At 43.0% G+C, this 14432-nt stretch overlaps 1 protein-coding gene and 1 pseudogene across 2 annotated transcripts in view; both read right to left on the bottom strand.

Moving 5' to 3' along the window:
• MICOS10 (mitochondrial contact site and cristae organizing system subunit 10) overlaps positions 1-14432 on the bottom strand; it is a 32193-nt gene that overhangs the window by 11702 nt on the left and 6059 nt on the right. The window lies entirely within an intron of this gene.
• Positions 8739-9846, bottom strand: LOC116813016 (small ribosomal subunit protein uS11-like; annotated as a pseudogene).

Here is a 14432-nt window from a genome sequence, read left to right as displayed (position 1 = left end):
AGCCATACAGCTTCCAAGAATGCATAAAACAAGAAACATAGCTGGAGACATTTTACCAAAATATAATCAGTTAATGCACATGTGGATACAGTATGTAGGAAAATGAGAAGCAGCTCTGAAGATTAATTATTAAAGGGAAGCTGAGAAAAAAAGATACAAAATTGCTAAGTTTAGATAAACACATTAAAGACAAATCACATTTATGCGGGGTGTGCGTTGGAGGTACTAACATCTACAAAGCGTCAGGCAGTGTACCACATTATAAAGTTTATTATGAAAACCTCATATTATGATGAAACCTTATGAAAACCTATAAAAAGAAGAATTCAAACCCAGGCTGTCTGACTCCGAGTCATGGCTCTTTCCTACACAAAGGGATAGACCTCATGGAGAGGTCAGCAGAGCAGCAAGGTGACTGTCTCTTGTTACATATGACAACAATGTGTTTTTCTGGATTTTAACACTATCCACGGTTAATTTATGACTATGTTACTCTGCAGCCCCTCAAGGAAATAGAAACCATAGATGTTTGACTTACAGGAATGGTAACAAAAACCTGAATTACTTAGAATCAATGAGAAATCCTCAACAAATCAAGCCAGAAAATACTTGCCTTCCCTCTGTGCACTGGCTGGAGATACAATGAATCCAAATGCGCTGAGGCCTATAAACTGCTGAAAAGGGTATTTCTATGGACTCCCTTTTTCCCTAACATCTTCAATATCTCCAGCTCTTCCTCATCTGTACCAGCAGTAACTGGATTCTCATCCTTGTGAAATTAGATATAAGAATCGGGGATTCATTATATCCTATTTATACATCATTATAGCTATTGTGTTGCTGCCTATTCCTATGATTCAAATAAAAAATTCAATGGAAAGTGGCCGGGTGCAGTGGCTCACACCTATAATCCCAGCACTTTGGGAGGCCGAGGCAGGCGGATCACCTGAGGTCAGGAGTTCGAGACCAGCCTGGCCAACGTGGTGAACCCCATCTCCACTAAAAATACAAAAATCAGCTGGGCGGTGGCACGTGCCTGTAGTCCCACCTACTCGAGAGGCTGAGGCAGGAGAATCACTTGAACCTGGGAGGCGAAGATTGCAGTAAGCAAAGATCACGCCAACTGCACTCCAGCCTGGGCGACAGACAGAGCAAGACTCCGTCTAAAAAATAAAAATTAAAAAAAAAATTCAATGGAGAAACAGTATCATTAATGTATTTCCCTTACACACACTGACTTGATCAACATTTATTAACATTTATTAAGTAAAAGGCACCGGGGAAGACTTCCTTTATCCTTGGAGAATATCAGTCCAGTATAGAGTGTTTATTCTTTAAAAAATGGAAAGTTTAGCAGGGCGTGGTGGCGCACGCCTGTAGTCCCAGCTCTACTCGGGGGCGGTGGGGGGCTGAGGTGGGAGGATCGCTTGAGCCTGGGAGGTCAAGGCTGCAGTGACCCGATTGTGCCACTGCACTCCAGCCTGGGCAACAAAGCGAGACTGTGTCTTGGCGGGGGAAAAAAAGGAAAGTGTTGTACAATGATTATTCTTCAGTTTTGAGGTTCTGTGGATTTGGGGTAAGACAGGTTAAAACGATTGTGAATACTATTAGATTATTTACTAGCTGTGTGTCTCAGTCCTTGGGCAAACTATATAACTTCTCTATGTTTCAGTTTCTGCATATGGCAAAGAAGAATACTAACAGTGCCTTTCTGTAACTGGGGAATAGTGAGGATGAAACCGCATGAGATGTGTAAAACACTTGGAAGACTAGTACATTGCACATAGTAACTGTGGTTCACCTTCTTCCCCCACAAAAAAAACATTGCAAGAACAAATCGAAAGTCCCAATATTTACTGAGCACTAAAGGGCAAGAGTACTGGCTTCAGTAAGGGTCAGAGAGAAATAAGACAGTCTCTTCCCTGGGGAGCTTGTGATCAAGAAGAGTAAGAAGTCAGAAAGAAGTCCATTTTACCCAGAAAACTGACCAAAAGCAGAACCTCAGTGCCATGAAAGGACAGTGTTCTGTGGGTCCACAGAAGGAGGATGGGAATACATTTAGCTAGGAAGATTTTTTTTAAGTTTTCAAGAAGAAGGTGGCACCTGAGTTGTTTCAGAAAGGCAGACATTTAACAGCTAGAGTTTGTGGAGACGGGAATGCACTCCGCTCAGTGGCAGAAAAGCAGGGCTGTGCGGGGAACTGAGTGGCCCAATCCAGCTGAAGCATGAGGCACATCCAGGAGGACAGCAGGAGAGGAGGCTACAAAGGAATCTTGTGCCATTCTGCAGAAGGCACCAGAAGCTGGGTCTGCAGCACTTCACTGAGTCAGCAGTAGGCTTCCCTAAAGAATGTTTTCGAAGGAATAACATGACTGAAGCTCTGCTCTAGGAAGATTCTTCTAAGGTGTGTAGGATTGCTTGGAAAGGAAGAGCATTTTGCTGGCAGAATTTACAGGACTTAACAATTGATTAAGAGAGTGAGTGGTGGCTGGGCGCCGCAGCTCATGCCTGTAATCCCAGCACTTTGGGAGGCCGAGGTGGGCGGATCAAGAGGTCAGGAGTTCAAGACCATCCTGGCTAACACAGTGAAACCCCCGTCTCTACTAAAAATACAAAAAAAAAAAAAAAGTGAGTGGTGTGTGTGTCTAAGAGAGAGAAGAGTGAATGTGTGTGTGTGAAAGTGTGTGTGTGTGTGTGTGTAAGAGAGAGTGGGTGTGTGTGTGTGCAGGTGTGTGTGTATCTGGGCTTTTTTTAATAAGGGGAGGTGAATGGGGGAAGGCTGCCAAAGAAAAAGCTGAGAACTTCTACCTGGATAATTATAAAAACAATGATGCTACTTATAACAGGCATCAGATAATCTTCTAACACTAAATTCCCTTTATCAATCTAAAATATAACTTGATTCTTGAACCCGGGAGGCAGAGGTTGCAGCGAGCTGAGATCACGCCACCACACTCCAGCCTGAGTGAAAGAGCAGGACTCTGTCTCAAAAATAAATAAATAAAAAAAATATAATTTAACTTGATTTATAAAAACATCTACATTGTTTTCTGGAATAGTAAATAAAGGGAATAGCATTCACTAAGCATTTATGCTCAAGAATTAAATTTTCTCATCTAATCGTCACAATAAACTTATTTTATGAGCTCCATTTTATAGAGATACTGAGGCACAGAAAGGTGAAGTCACTTGCCTCAGGTCAGACATGTGAGATGTGAGCCAGGCAGCCTGACTCCAGAGGCGTGGTGCTTCATCCCCACACTATACTGCTCCCAGTGCAGCCTCCTCACAGACGTACGAAGCTATTATAATACATTTTAAACCCATCACAGGAAAACTAAACGTCTTCCAAACTTCTTTCTGGCCAACATTATGTGTGGGCATTTCCTTAATTATACAAACCGTGTACCTACTGTGTGCCAGGTACTATGCCACGCGCTGAGGAATAAGTTGCCACACTATGTTCACTGTTTCAGTGTTGGAGCCAACTGATAATCAGACCCACAAAGTACAGGGTACAATGACAGAAACAGGATGTACTAGGAGCACCGAGGATACCCAAACTGTCCGGGAGGGTTAGAGAAGGAAGTGGTAGGGAAGGTGGCAAGAGATAGGAGCTACAGCAAGCTCCTTGCTGCCAAATTATCAAGTGTAAGGTAGGAGATAAAGAATGACAACCTTTTATGCCATCCATGCTAAGGATCGTGGCCTCTACCCTGTAAGCAATAACGAAGCAACAGAGGGAATTAAGTAGAGAAGCTATACATCAGATGTGCACTTTATGTAGTTCACTCTGGCAGCAATGAGGACAGATCTGAAGAAGCCGCCATCAGAGGTGAAAATACCAGTTGGCTTCTGCAGCCCCAAAGCAACCGCAAGTGGGAGCTAAGGTCCAGACTTCAGACCCTTCTCGGCTCATCTGACTGGAAATGTTACCGCCTTGCATCCTGTGGTCTCTCAACAGCCCTCCCTCCACCTTTCCTGTATTCCATGATAGACGGAAATGAAAGAGATGGTATGGAAGACAACCAGTACAGGCAAAGGCAAGGGTTTGACCAGGACTAGGAACTTCTGAGAAGGGGGAAGTGACCACACTTAACGACAATTCGTAGGTCAGGGATCCATAGGAAAGAGTATATTAAAAAGCCTCATGGACAAAGATAAACAGAAAGGCAGTCAAATATTTTTAAGTACACCCATGTTTCTGCATTTAGGATGTGTTGATACAAATGATGATATCCCAAGTCAGCATCTGAAAAGGTGTTGAAAGAATGTGCCTGAGTTTCAGGCCTTCTGAGAGCCTGCTAAAATCTGGCAAGGACAGTAAGGCCAGGAAGCAGCACCCAGCTGACATGATAGTACAGCGGCACTCTAGGGTCTTTCTTTTTTGAGATAGAGTGTCACTGTGTTGCCCAGGCTGGAGTGCAATGGAGCTATCTTGGCTCACTGCAACCTCTGTTTCCTGGGTTCAAGTGATTCTCGTGCCTCAGCCTCCCAAGTAGCTGGGATTACAGGCACATAGCCCCGCACCCAGCTAATTTTTGTATTTTTAATGGAGGTGGGGTTCCACTGTGTTGGCCAGGCTGGTCTCGAACTCCTGACCTCAGGTGATCCACCTGCCTCAGCCTCCCAAAGTGCTGGGATTACAGGCATGACCCACCACGCCTGGCTAGAGTCTTTCTTAAAGGCTGCACTACTCTACCAAGCCCCATAAAAAACCTCTCCAAATCCCTAGACTTGCATACATTATAAAACCAAGAATTGGCCTGGCACGGTGGCTCACACCTACAGCACTTTGGGAGGCTGAGGCAGGCGGATCACGAGGTCAGGAGATGGAGACCATCCTAACATGGTGAAATCCCGTCTCTACTAAAAATAAAAAATAAAAAAAATTAGCCAGGCGTGGTGGCGGGCGCCTGTAGTCCCAACTACTTGGGAGGCTGAGGCAGGAGAATGGTGTGAACCCAGAAGGCGGAGCTTGCAGTGAGTGGAGATCGCGCCACTGCACTCCATCCTGGGTGACAGAGTGAGACTCTGTCTCAAATAAATAAATGAATAATAAAATTTTAAAAACCAAGAATTTAGCTTTCATAAAATGAAGAAAAAAAATCTTTTTTTTTTTTTTTTTTTTTGAGATGGAGCCTCACTCTGTCACCAGACTACAATACACTGGCGCAATCTCAGCTCATTGCAACCTCCACTTCCAGGTTTAAGTGATTCTCCTGCCTCAGCCTCCCAAACAGCTGGGACTACAGGCCCATGCCACCACGCCCAGCTAATTTTTGTATTTTTAGTAGAGACGGGGTTTCACCATGTTGGCCAGGCTGGTCTCGAACTCCTGACCTCAAGTGATCTGCCTGCCTCGGCCTCCCAAAGTGCTGGGATTATAGGTGTGAGCCACTGCGCCTGGCCTTAAAACATCTTCTAAAGTAGAAGTTATGAGCTAAAATAAATTTCAAGTTGAGGCCGGACATGGTGGCTCACACCTGTAATTCCAGCACTTTGAGAGGCTGAGGCAGGAAGTCACTGGAGTCCAGGAGGTCAAGGCTGCAGTGACATGTGATTGTGCCACTGCACTCCAGCCTGGGTGACAGAGGAAGACCCTGTCTCAAAAAAAAAAAAAAAAAAAATCAAGTTGCAACTGGAATAAAGAGAAAGATAAGTTCTTCATAATCTTTTCCAGGAATACATAGAATTAGTAGCATTTATTTTAGTGTCAAGATAAAATATGTGATTGAAACAGTAATATATTTTTGCATCTAGTCAGAATAGGATATTTATGAGCTAACAAGCTCATGGTTTCTCACATACAGGACTATGCTGAAATGGTAAAGAAATTAAAAATTTTGACCTGGTGCAGTGGCTCGCACCTGTAATCCCAGCGCTTTGAGAGGCTGAAGTTGGGGGATCACTTGAGGTCAGGAGTTCAAGACCAGCCTGGCCAATATGGTGAAACCCCGTCTCTACTAAAAATACAAAAATTGGCCAGGTGTGGCGGTGGGCGCCTGTAATCCCAGCTACTTGGGAGGCTGAGGAAGGAGAATTGCTTGAACCTGGGAGGTGGAGATAGCAGTGAGCCAAGATCATGCCACTGCACTCCAGCCTTCCAGCCTGGGCGACAGAGTGAGACCCTGTCTCAAAAAAAGAGAGAGAAATAAATAAAAAATTCCTACAGCAAATGAATTTCAATTTAGTCATCTGAAATGATGCCAAGAAACCAGCAGCTTTCTTAAGACTACCTTCCTAGTAAAAAGTGAATTATGTTGCTTAAATCAGTTGCTTTAGTTAAGCATTTAAAATCTATCAGACAGGAATTCTGAGTGGTTTATACGTGCAGGTTCTGACAAACAATCAGAAACATTTGTTCTAACTTGTAAACATTTATCAAAGTAAGGTAAGTCTACAAATCTGTCGACAATTATGTCAGAGTGTTACAATAATTATAAATTATCCTAAGCATCCTAATGGCTTAGATTGGATAAAGAAAATTGAAGTAAAAGCACTAGATTTCGACTCCTCCCAAATATACCTTGTCTCTCAGTATCCGTTAAGATCAATCTGCTAGTGGGCATGGTGGTGCGAGCCTGTAATCCCAGCTGCTCAGGAGGCTGAGGCAGCAGGATCGCTGGAGCCCAGGAGGCAGAAGTTGCAGTGAGCCATGATTGTGCCACTGTACTCCAGCCTGGGCAAGAGTAAGGCCTTGTCTCAAAAAAAAAAAAAAAAGCGGGGGTGGGGGTTGGGGGGAAGGAGTGACTTCGATTTGCTGTCTTCTTAGACCACCTCATTTATCTAGCGCCTACAACACTTTTTCTGATTTGTACTCATTTATCCTTTCTTTCCCTTTCATGCCGTCTATCTAAAGAGCATTTCAAAACAATCTCTGCCTTCTATTTTTAAAAATGGCAAGTTTACAAGACCTAAGAATTACGGGCTATGCTTTTTTCTTTTTTTGAAATGGAGTCTCACTCTGTCCCCAGGCTGGAGTGCAGTGGCGCGATCTCGGCTAACTGCAACCTCTGCCTCCCGAGTTCAAGAGATTCTCCTGCCTCACCCTCCCGAGCAGCTGAAATTACAGGTGCACACCACCACACCCAGCTAATATTTTTATTTTTAGTAGAGATGGTGTTTCCCCATGTTGGCCAGGATGGTCTCATCTCTTGACCTCCTGATCTGCCCATCTCAGCTACCCAAAGTGCTGGGATTTACAGGCATGAGCCACCGTGCCCAGCCAGGCTATGCTTTCTTCAGTCATTTTTTTTTTTTTTTTTTTGAGACGGAGTCTCGCTCTGTTGCCCAGGCTGGAGTGCAGTGGCGCAGTCTCGGCTCACTGCAAGCTCCACCTCCCAGGTTCACGCCATTCTCCTGCCTCAGCCTCTCCGAGTAGCTGGGACTACAGGCGCCCGCCACCACGCCCGGCTAATTTTTTGTATTTTTAGTAGAGACGGGGTTTCACTGTGGTCTCGATCTCCTGACCTCGTGATCCGCCCGCCTCGGCCTCCCAAAGTGCTGGGATTACAAGCGTGAGCCACCGCGCCCGGCCCAGTCATTTTAATTATACTGTTTTTCCCCACTTTCCTTCAACTTCATTAGATTGGTTTGTATTTCCTAGAAATTTGTATTTAAATATGTAAATAGAATCATACAGTATGTATTCCTTTGTGTCCAGCTTCTATCACTCAACAAAATGATTCTGAAATGTATCCATGTTGTTTTATATAACAATAGTTGGTTTCCTTTTATTACTGATACTCCACTTTAAGGACAATCCACATTTTGTTTTTCCATTAACCAACTGATGGATATCTCAGTTGTTTCCAGTTTTTTAACTCTTACAAATAAAGCTGCTATGAACACTCATGTGTAAGTCTTTGTGTGGACATGTTTTCATTTCTCTTTGGTAAGTATCTAGGAGTAGAATGGTTACATCATATGTTTAACTTTATAAGAAACGGTCAAACAGTGTTCCGAAGTGGTTCTACCATTTTCCATTCCCATGAACGGTGTATAAGAGTCCCAGTTGTTCCACAGCTTAATCAACACTTAGTATTGGCAGTTTTTAAAACTTTTAGCTATTTTAATGGGTGTGTAAGTATATCTCATGATTTTAATTTGCTTTTCCCTAACAGCCACTGATGTTAAGTATCTTTTCATGTGCCTATCTGCCACTGGTATAATTTTACCCATGTGTTGTCTTCTTATGATTAAAAAAAAATTTTTTTTTAATTAGCCTGATGTGGTAGCATGCACCTGTAGTCTTAGCTACTTAGGAGGCTGATGTGGGAGGATCATGAGTCCAGGAGGCTGAGGCTCCCGTGACTGTGCCACTGCACTCCAGCCAGAGCAACAGAGTGAGATCCCATCTCAAAAAAAAAAAAAAAAAAGCTGGGAAAAGTGGCTCACATCTTCAATTGCAGACTTTTGGAAGGCTGGGGCAGGAGGATTGCTCGAGGCCACTAGTAGTAGCCTGAGCAACATGTGAGACCCTAAGTCTATCGGGGCGGGGGGGCGGACCTTAAAATTAAGAGATCTTTATGTATTCTAAGCCCTTTATCAGATATGTGTATTACAAATACTTTCTCCTATTCTGCGGCTTGCCTTTTTGTTTTCTTAATGGTGCCATTCAAAGAGCAAAAGTTTTTAATTTTTATCAAATCCAGTATATCAGTTTTCTTTGAAACTTGCTTTTTGTATCCCCAAAATCTTTTCTGACCCCAAGGTCACAAAGGATTTTCTCTTATAGGTTTCACTTTTTTTATTTATTTTTTACATGAAGGCAATTTATTAACACAAAATATTTTGAGGAGTCTTGTTCACAGACGGCGACCACAGTGACCCCCTTCCTGCGAGTGCTGTCAGAGGGGATGGGGGTGACATCCTCAATCCTCCCAATCTTCATACCCGAGCAGGCAAGGGCTCTGAGTGCTGACTGGGCCCCAGGTCCAAGGGTCTTGGTCCTATTTCCTCCTGTGGCCCGGAGTTGGATGTGTAGGGCAATGATACCCAGCTCCTTGCACCTCTGGGCCACATCCTGGGTGGCCAACATAGCAGCATATGGCGGGATTCATCTCGGTCTGCCTTCACCTTCATTCCACCAGTCACATGGCAGATGGTTTGTTTGCCAGAAAGATCCATGACATGGACAAAAGTGTCATTGAAGGATGCAAAGATATGGCAGACACCAAATACATTCTCCCCTTCAGCCACCTGAGGTCTGAGGTTGATGACCTGTTCTTCCTTCTTTTCCTTCCCCTTTCCAGGTGCCATTTCTGCACATCGTCTCCAGACTCCACACTGGAAAGCTCTTATAGGTTTTATAGTTTTAGCTTTTATATTTAGGTCTACGATCCTTTTAAGCGAGGCTCATTTTTTTCTCTATATGGAAACCTAGTTGTTTTAGCATGGTTTGTTGAAAAGATTTTCCTTTTTCCATTAAATTGCCTTGTCAAAAATGAATTGACCATGTATGTATGGGTCTATTTCTGGACTTTATCCTATTCTACTGATTTATATGTGCAGCTCTCCTCCAACACCACACTGTCTTGTAGCTTTACTGTAAGCCTTAAAATCAGCTAATACAAGAATCTCAACTTTGTTCTTTTTAAAAATTAGTTTGACTATTTTGGATTGTTTACATTTTCAGAGTTTAAAAATCAACTTCTCAATTTCTATAAACTTCTTTGAGCGCTACTTTTCTTGCTGGAAAAAACAGAGATAATATAAACTTCCCGAGTTGCTGGGAAAGCAAAAAAAGAGATAGTAGTGTACCAAATACGATGACACATTAATAGGCATTCAATTAATATTAGCTTTCTCTTTCTCTCTCTCTCGGCCTTTAAATAAACAGGATCCAATCTAGCAATGCCCCAACGTTTCACTAGTGGGTCAGTGGCCATAGTAAAAATATTACTACACCAAATGACTTTTATAAGTAAATATTTGTGTTTTGACTTGGATTCAATACTGAAATGCACTTGCCAAAGAAAGCAATTCAGCATATTTACTAATAAACTGTTACAGGCCACATTTTAGGAAAGCATAAAACCACAGCCAGAACAAAAATTTAAGTGTATTTTCAAGTTCCATATAGCGCCTAATTACATTATTCTGTAATACTAACAGAAAACATTTCTCTAGAAGGTCACAATGTTCCATTATTCACATTGCTGCCACAAATGGAAAAAGTATTTTTGGTCACATTGTTTAAATATACATAAAACAAACAAAATGTAGCCACCCAATTCAACAATTAACATGTACTAATTTAAAACCCAAACCAATAAACAACCAAAAGCCTTTGAAGTATTTAAGTATAACCTAATTGATATCACTCCATGAAATAGAGAGGTATCAGTTTGCAAACACAGGCTACCAACAGGCAATTTTTGGTGAGCCACCAATGCTTTGTGGTAACCCACATCTATCAGATGAACCGATACTTAAAGAAAAACAATAATTTGCTTTCTTTTTCCATGACTATTCAATGGCCTCTTTTAGTATTTTTTTAACATTAAAATGGCTTCAAGCAATTTAACTAGACTTGATTATTGAATGAATACACAAAATCTACTGGTTAACTTTAATTCTAAGGCAAGTCAGCTGCTAAGTCTTTTACTGTCCTACTTTTCTTCTTTCTTTTTTTTTTTTTGGAGACAGAGCCTTCTTGTTCTGTCGCCCAGGTTGGAGTGCAATGGCCTGATCTCGGCTCACTGCAACCTCCCCTTCCCAGGTTCAAGCGATTCTCCTGCCTCAGCCTCCTGAGTAGCTGGGATTACATGCATGTGCCACCACACTCAGCCAATTTTTATATTTTTAGTAGAGATGGGGTTTCACCATATTGGCCAGGCTGGTCTCAAACTCCTGACGTCAGGTGACCCACCCTCCTCAGCCTCCCAAAGCACTGGGATTACAGGTGTGAGCCACCGTGCCCAGCCCTGGCCATACTTTCGTAACAAGGAAGAAGCAAGGCCAAATCCTTTCTTTTCATAAAGATGAATGCACGACAAACCAATAACTTTCATCTCTGTTAACTGAGCTGCATATAATTAGGGACCTATCTCAAGACATACTAGAAATTAAGAAACTACAAAGTGTTATTCCCCCCTTGGCCTCTCCTATTTGTCAAAAGCAACACCATGCTCATTTATGTAGGCTTGGCACCACCTGACTCCTCCCACTCCTGAGCCTGCATTTCAAGTTCTGTAAATATAACCTCTGCACTAGCATCATTGTATCTCTCTTTTCCACTCCTGCTGCTCCCATCTTAGTTCATGCTTCCCCTCATTTGATCAGCTCATCTTTGGCAAGATTTTGCAATAATATACTAAGCTAGCTCCCTGCCCCCCACATCCTAGCACTCCAGAGAGTGATTCATTCTCATCACGTCAGTGATCTTTCTGAAATCAGAAATTCAACCATGTCGCTTTTCAGCTTACCATTCAATGAATTTCTTCGAATGCTAAACACAGAATTGCCACACAACCAAGCAATTCCACTCCTAGGTACATATCCAAGAGAGATGAAAACATGTCCACATAAAAACTGGGGGGCTGAGCACTGTGGCATGCACCTGTAATCCAAGCTACTCAGGAGGCTGAGGCAGGAGGATCACTTGAGCCCAGGAATTTGAGACCAGCCTGGGCAACACAGACCCCACCTCAAAACAAAACAAAAACGTGTACACTTGATCACAGCAGCATTATTCATAAAATTTAAAAGTGTAAACAAACTAAATGTCCACCAACTGACTAATGGATAAACAAGATGTAGTACAAATACACCACACAACATTATTTGGTAACAAAAAAGAATGATGAACAGATAAATGCAACAGCATGGATGAATGCTGAAAACACTACCTAAGTCAAAGAAGCCAATACAAAAGACTACATATTATATAACTCTATTTATGTAAAATGTCCAGCATAGGAGATTCCACAGAGACAAAAAGTAAATTGGTGGTTGCTTGGGGCTAAGGTAGGGGTGAGAATTTGGGAATAGGAGCAGCTGCGTCCAGTGTTTCTTTTGGGGGAAGCTAAATTCTAAAATTAGATTGTGATAATTGCACAATTTGGTGAACAAACTAAAATTGTACACTTTAAATAGGAAAATGTATGCCATGAAATATATCTCAACAAAGTAGTTTAAAAAATCTCCACAACTTCCTACACCCTTCCACCTTTCCTGCCTCATCTTTTGCCCCTCCCCACATAAATCCTTTAACTGCTAAAGGATAAAATCTCCTGCATTAACATGTGATAGCTACAAGAATGGGGTTCACCTTCCTACCCTTGCAGCTGTGTAGCCTGTGATCCCAAAGGAGGGATTCTGCCACCATGAGCTTCCATTGTAAAAATGGAGAAATATCTTACAAGGATATGAGATAATGATGTAAAATATAACATGCTTAGCACTGTGCCTGGCATGCGGTTAAGTGCTCAGTAAGTGATGGTCATTCTCATCATTCCCAGAAGGAACCAAAGTATCCCTCTCCTTTGGGGCAGCTTCAAGGAGTGAAACACACTCCTCCACCTGGTCCACCTATTAAATGTCTGCATATTTTCCAAAATGGAGGTCGAATGTCCCTCATCCTTTTCACATTCCTCAAGGTAGTAAGCCCCTCAAGGGTAGGGCCACTGCCTATTCACCTGTGTGCCACCCCCTGCCAAAGCTTACCATAATACCTGGTATTAAATTGTTTCAAGAAGTATACATTAATGATTACTATTACATATATAAACAGGAATATTGATTGTCAGACCTACAATAGCCAAGACCCACCTACGACCCACAATAGCCAAGATCAGGGTAAATGTGTTAATCATTTTAACTCTTTTACCTCTACTCTTCAGCGACAGCCTCCAGTTTTTATTTATTTATTTGAGATCAAGTCTCGCTGTATTGCCCAGGCTGGAGTGCAGTGGCTCCATCTTAGCTCACTGCAACCTGCAACTCCCAGGTTCCAGCGATTCTCATGCCTCAGCTTCTTGAGTAGCTGGGACTACAGGTGCATACCACCACACCTGGCTAATTTTTTGTATGTTTAGTAGAGACTGGGTTTCGCCATTGTTGGCCAGGCTGGTCTCAAACTCCTGGTCTCAAGCAATCCACCCACCTCAGCCTCCCAAAGTGTTGGGACTATAGGCGTGAGCCACCACACCCAGCCTCCAATTAATATTTAGTAAGTACAGGCAACGTCCTGACTGCTCTAGAGATTATCTCATTTTATCCTCACTTGCAACAACCCTCTGGGGCAAGTACTATCATTTTATAGATAAGAAAACCGAGGCTGGGAGGTATTGACTGGTACATTTATTTTGAATGAAAAAAATGAGGAAAAGAAAAACCAAATGCCAGTGTATGCCACTACAGTTCACTGAACTGAATACATTCTAGGGGCTGCCTGTAAATGTCCATGGCTTGCCTTTTTTCTTGCTACTAAGATAACGGAAATCATTGTTGTGCTTGACACACCTGGCTTGCCAGGACAGCCTTTTCCAGGAAACTCTCCAGCTTTGGGTGACCTCTCCCTCTACCATGACATGTCCTCCCTGCCTTCATCCTAGCCAGCCCTCTGATTCATTCTCATCAATGATTTTTCTGAAATCAAAAATTCAACCATGTCACTCTTCAGCTTACCATTCAATGAATTTCTTCAAATGCTAAAATACAGAGTTGCCATACAACCTGACTTCTTCTAGAATAAACTAGAATTCTAAACCAATACGTGGATTAGTAAGACTAGATATTCCTTACTCTGGTCTCACATTGGAGCAAAACAAAGAGAAAAGGGACACAGCCAATTTTAAAGCTTTCCAGGTCACACTAGGGATTCCCAGGACCTCCGTATGAATCCAGGAAGTGCCGGAATCAGATTTTCCTCCAAGCGTCCTCTGGCAAATCCACAGTCTGAGGCCTGGCCACTGTCACACAAGCAACATCAACTTGGTCAAGAGGTCGGTCCACAGCCTGCCGGTGCAAGCCTTCGGCATTCAAGAAGAGTAAGTTGTAACAGAATTCTGAGGCAATGACAGTGCTTCTGCTTCTGTTTGTTTGTTTTGAGACGGAGTTTCGCTCTTGTTGCCCAAGCTGGGGTGCAATGGCAGGATATTGGCTCACTGCAACCTCCACCTCCCGGATTCAAGCCATTCTCCTGCCTCAGCCTCCCAGTAGCTGAGATTACAGGCATGCGCCACCACGCCCGGCTAATTTTTTGTATCTTTAGTAGAGACGGTTTCGCCATGTTGTCCAGGCTGGTCTCGAACTCCTGACCTCAGGTGATCTGCCTACCTCGGCCTCCCAAAGTGCTGGGATTACAGGCGTGAGCCAGCGCGCCCAGCCTAGTGCTTCTGTGACCCACACTTGCAGGGCTCATAAATTCTCAAACCACAGGGAAGCAGCCCCTGGAAGTCTCCTAAAATCTTATTTTCCTTGGG

This window comes from Hylobates moloch, unplaced genomic scaffold (genome assembly GCF_009828535.3).
Source record: "Hylobates moloch isolate HMO894 unplaced genomic scaffold, HMol_V3 SCAFFOLD_9, whole genome shotgun sequence".
Lineage (NCBI taxonomy): Eukaryota > Metazoa > Chordata > Mammalia > Primates > Hylobatidae > Hylobates > Hylobates moloch.
The sequence above is the reverse complement of the archived record's forward strand: the minus strand, read 5'-3'. Positions and strand labels throughout refer to the sequence as shown.